Below are 6,007 nucleotides of genomic sequence, written 5' to 3' on the forward strand. Positions count from 1 at the left end.
ATATATAATATATAAAATATGAATGTATAAAATGATATAAATGTTAAAAACATTTTAGATATTTTGTTTTACATATTTATTCTATATATTTATATATTATATATTTTATATATTATTTTATATATTTGAATTTATAATTTTATAAAAAATATAAAATAATATACAAAATAAAAATGTATAAAATAAGATAAATATAATAAAACATTTTAGATATTTTGTTTTGCATATTTATTTTATTTTATATATTTCTATTTTATATATTAATATATCATTTTATATATTTTAATTTATAATTTTTATAAAAAATATAAAATAATATATAAGATATAAATGAATAAAATAATATAAATATAATAAAACATTTTAGATATTTTGTTGTGCATATTATTTTTTTAGATAATATATTTTATATAAAGTATATAATATATAAAAATAAAATGCAAATATATATATATATATATATATATAAAAATATATAAAATAAAAATGTAACAAATATAATATATGAAATAATATAACATAAAAAACAAATAAAAATACAAAATAAAATATTACAGTAAAACAATTCCTAAAACAATAACGTAATAAATAAATAAAAAGACATAATAAAATATAATCATAAAATAACATATAATGTAATATATGAAATGAAAATATAGAAAATAGAGAACAAACTATAATGATAATATAGAAATATATAATAACATATGAAATAAAATAAAATATGAAATATATTATAAAATAATAATATATAATGATAAAATAAAAGATAATATATATATAATATATAAATAAAAAGACATAATAAAATAAAATCATAAAATAACATATAATGTAATATATGAAATGAAATGAAAATATAGAAAATAGAGAACAAACTATAATCTATATATATAAAAGAGTGATGGCATCACGGCAATTCACAAAACAACAAAAGTACAGGCCCCCCAACCTCAAAATTTGACAACACAATCCATCATCCACGCCTCAAGGTTGATACAACAAAAAGAAAAGAAAAATAAAGTCCTAATTAGAGGGAGAGGAATAATTGTTTTTATCCGATTGCTGCCAGTTAGAAGGCTAAGCTCCTCCAACTTGGTCTCCTAGCAACCAACTCAGCCGAGGGGACAGGCAGATTTAGGCCTCACTTAGGCTTCTTCCACAGATTATCAGATTTGCACTGGATTATATGGCAGTGTAGACTCAAGGCCCTTCCACACAGCTTTATAACCCATTTATAATCTTATATTATCTGCTTTGAACTGGATTATCTTGACTCCACACTGCCATATAATCCACTTCAGTGTGCATTTTATACAGCTGTGAAGAAGGGGCCTCAGATAATCCAGTTCTAAGCAGATAATATAAGATTAGAAATATACAGTAGAGTCTCACTTATCCAACGTAAACAGGCCGGCAGGATAAGTGAATATGTTGGATAATAAGAAGAGATTCAGGAAAAGCCAATTAAACATCAAATTAGGTAATCGTTATACAAATTAAGCACCAAAACATTATATTATACAACAAATTTGACAGAAAAAGGAGTTCCATGCGCAGTAATGCTATGTAGTATTTACAGTAGAGTCTCACTTATCCAACACTCGCTTATCCAACGTTCTGGATTATCCAACGCATTTTTGTAGTCAATGCTTTCAATATATCATGATATTTTGGTGCTAAATTCATAAATACAGTAATTACTATATAGCATTACTGTTTATTGAACTACTTTTTCTGACAAATTTGTTGTCTAACATGATGTTTTGGTGCTTCATTTGTAAAATCATAACTTAATTTGATGTTTAATAGGGTTATCCTTAATTCCTCATTATCCAACATATTCGCTTATCCAACGTTCTGCCGGCCCGTTTATGTTGGATAAGTGAGACTCTACTGTACTGTATTTACAAATTTACCACTAAAATATCACAATGAATTTAAAACACTGACTACAAAAACATTGATTATGAAAAGGCAGACTGCGTTGGATAATCCAGAACATTGTATAAGCGAATGTTGGATAAGTGAGATTCTTCTTTAATATGAAATAATTACTGGGATAGAATAATGCAGAACAATATAATCTCTAAAACCAGGACAGTAAATAAACAGGGGAATTCCACACAGGAAACAATCAGGGCCAGCTAACACCTCCCAACAAAGTATTCCCATCATCAAAGTCTGGCAAATCCTGTTTTCTCAGGGCCACAGACAGTAGAAGCACATAAAATATCACAAACAACACCACTCTGAAAACAAGGGAATTCCAGACAGGAAACAATCAGGGCCAGCTAACACCTCCCAACAAAGTATTCCCATCATCAAAGTCTGGAAAATCCTCTGTTTTCTCAGGGCCACAGACAGTAGAAGCACATAAAATATCACAAACAACACCACTCTGAAAACAAGGGAATTCCAGACAGGAAACAATCAGGGCCAGCTAACACCTCCCAACAAAGTATTCCCATCATCAAAGTCTGGCAAATCCTGTTTTCTCAGGGCCACAGACAGTAGAAGCACATAAAATATCGCAAACAACACCACTCTGAAAACAAGGGAATTCCAGACAGGAAACAATCAGGGCCAGCTAACACCTCCCAACAAAAAAATCACTCAGGGAGGAAACAGCCAGGCTTTAAAGCTGCAAGGCCATTACATCCTAATCATTTTTCCTAATTGCAGCATTCATACTTGCCTCCACCAACAAAAAAAACCAATCAGAAATATTGTATATTCACAACCTTTAGGAAATAATATCCCCTGATGGCGCAGCGTGTTAAAGCGTTGAGCTGCTGAACTTCTGGACCGAAAGGCCACAGGTTTGAATTGGGGGAGCGGAGAGAGCCCCCACTGTTAGCCCCAGCTTCTGCCAACCCAGAAGTTTGAAAACATGCAAATGTGAGTGCATCAATAGGTACTGCTCCGGCAGGAAGGTAACGCCGCTCCATGTAGTCATCCCACATGACCTTGGAGGAGTCTACGGACAACGCCGGCTCTTCGGCTTAGAAATGGAGATGAGCACCAACCTCCAGAATCAGACACGACTGGACTTAATGTCTGGGGAAAACCTTTACCCTTTACCTTAACTACCACCAATTCCTCAAGACTTTATTTCCCAGAACACCAGACTTCGCCACAGCAACGCGTGGCCGGGCACAGCTAGTGATAATATATAATAACATATGAAACCCTGCTGGTTCTGCTGGACCTCTCAGCGGCCTTCGATACCGTCGATCATGGCATCCTTCTGGGGCGCCTCGCAGGAATGGGACTTGGAGGTACTGTCCTGCAGTGGCTCCACTCATTCCTGGAGGGTTGGTCCCAGATGGTGTCATTGGGGGACGCCTGCTCGGCCCCACAACCGTTGACTTGTGGGATCCCGCAGGGTTCTGTATTGTCTCCCATGTTGTTTAACATCTACATGAAGCCGCTGGGAGAGATCATCAGGAGTTTCGGGGTCCGGTGTCATCTGTACGCAGATGATGTCCAGCTCTGTCACTCCTTCCCACCTGTCACTAAGGAGGCTGTCCAGGTCCTGAACCGGTGCTTGGCCGCTGTGTCGGACTGGATGGGGGCCAACAAATTGAAATTGAATCCAGACAAGACAGAGGTCCTCCTGGTCAGTCGGAAGGCCGAACAGGGCATAGGGTTACAGCCTGTGCTGGATGGAGTTACACTCCCCCTGAAGGCGCAGGTGCGCAGTCTGGGGGTGATCCTGGACTCATCGTTGAGCCTGGAGCCCCAGGTCTCAGCGGTGGCTAGGGGAGCCTTCGCACAATTAAAACTTGTGCGCCAGCTGCGACCGTACCTTGGGAAGCCAGACTTGGCCACGGTGGTCCACGCCCTTGTTACATCCCGTTTAGACTACTGCAATGCACTCTACGTGGGGCTGCCTTTGAAGACTGTTCGGAAGCTTCAATTAGTCCAACGGGAAGCTGCCAGGTTAATAACTGGAGCGGTGTTCAGGGAGCGTACTACTCCTCTGTTACGTCAGCTCCACTGGCTGCCAATTAGCTACCGAGCACAATTCAAGGTGCTGGCTTTAGCCTATAAAGCTCTAAACGGTTCCGGCCCAGCTTATCTGTCCGAACGTGTCTCCCGCTACGACCCACCTCGAAGCTTAAGATCGTCGGATGAGGCCCTGCTCGCGGTCCCGTCAGCCTCACAGGTGCGGCTGGCGGGGACGAGAGACAGGGCCTTTTCAGTGGTGGCTCCCCGCCTATGGAACGCCCTCCCCATTGAAGTCAGGCAGGCTCCCTCCCTCCTGTCTTTCCGTAGAAAGGTAAAAACTTGGTTGTGGGGCCAGGCTTTCGAATAAGAATCAGCAGCATGAATTACTATTATGTATACTGGAACTCAATTGACAGACCCAGTCTTTTAAACTTGTACACGCCTATCTATATTTTATAAATGCATTTTATGAATGTTATATGTAAGTTAATTTTTTAACTGATTTATAGTGTATTGTACTGTTTTTATATGTCTGTTTTATTGTAAGCCGCCCTGAGTCCCCTGTTGGGTGAGAAGGGCGGGATATAAATATTGTTATATATATATATAAATATATATATATATATATATAAAGACATAATAAATATAATAATAAAATAACATATAATGCAATATGTGAAATGAAATAATAATATATAATAAAATATAACCGTAAAATATAATCATGAAATGCAAAATATAATAAAATAAAAATGAGTGAAAAGTATAAAATAAAATGTAATGATAAAATTAAAATATAATAAAATGTAATGATAAAATAAAATTTAAACAGCAGGGCTGAAGGTTGGGCTTCAAACTGCAACCTTTTGATTGGCAAGATTTATTGCAGCTGGTGGTTAACCTGCTGTGCTAAAGCTATTATATTTATAATATTTATTATATTATAATTATAATAAAATATAATGATAACATAAAATATATAACAAAATATAAATATAAAAAATATTATATAATTCCTGATTCATTTCCATTTGAATGACATACTCTCTGTATCCCTGGTGAGTGCTGATGACATCATCAAGGTCCCTATGACATCACACGGGGGTGTTGGGATGTGAAATAGGTATTGATGCTGATTGGTTGGACACCAAGAGACCATTAATTCATATGCCTATATGTAAATATGGGCACGATAATTAGGAAGCGCTTTTGTCGGGAGGGCTTTGATTGTGCCTTGTAGAATGGGGTCAGACTGGATGACCCTCAGGGGACCCTTCCAGCTATAATACTATTAGATACATTTGAGTGTATGCCGAAAAAACGACTCCTTTCTGGGTCATCTCAGGCCATTTTTAATCAAGGACCAAACATATGGACAGACTGTCAAACAATAAGGCAGCCGTTGCATATAGAAGATCAGAAAACAACGTTAAACTATTAGCGAACAACATGCAAATTGCCGGAAAACAGGTTCCATCTAAACTAGTGATTCCCAAAGTGGGCGCTACCACCCCCTGGTGGGCGCTGGAGCGATCCAGGGGGGCGGTGATGGCACCTATTAGGACATGGGGGCGGAGCCAAAGGAGTGGGCGTGGCTTCTTCCCAAGAGCCTGAGACAGGGCTGAGCCTCTATATTTCTCCTGAGAGGCCTTTTAGGACTAAAGGGCGGAGCTAGAGAAGGGGGCGGAGCCTCCTTCCAAGAGCCTGAGACAGGGCTGAGCCTCTATATTTCTCCTGAGAGGCCTTTTAGGACTAAAGGGCGGAGCTAGAGAAGGGGGCGGAGCCTCCTTCCAAGAGCCTGAGACAGGGCTGAGCCTCTATATTTCTCCTGAGAGGCCTTTTAGGACTAAAGGGCGGGGCTAGGCGGTGGGGCAGGGCCTCTTCCCAAGAGCCTGAGACAGGGCTGAGCCTCTATATTTCTTCTGAGAGGACTTTTAGGACTAAAGGGCGGGGCTAGGCGGTGGGGCGGGGCCTCTTCCCAAGAGCATGAGACAGGGCTGAGCCTCTATATTTCTTCTGAGAGGACTTTTAGGACTAAAGGGCGGGGCTAGGC

This window comes from Anolis carolinensis, unplaced genomic scaffold, assembly GCF_035594765.1.
Source record: "Anolis carolinensis isolate JA03-04 unplaced genomic scaffold, rAnoCar3.1.pri scaffold_14, whole genome shotgun sequence".
NCBI lineage: Eukaryota > Metazoa > Chordata > Lepidosauria > Squamata > Dactyloidae > Anolis > Anolis carolinensis.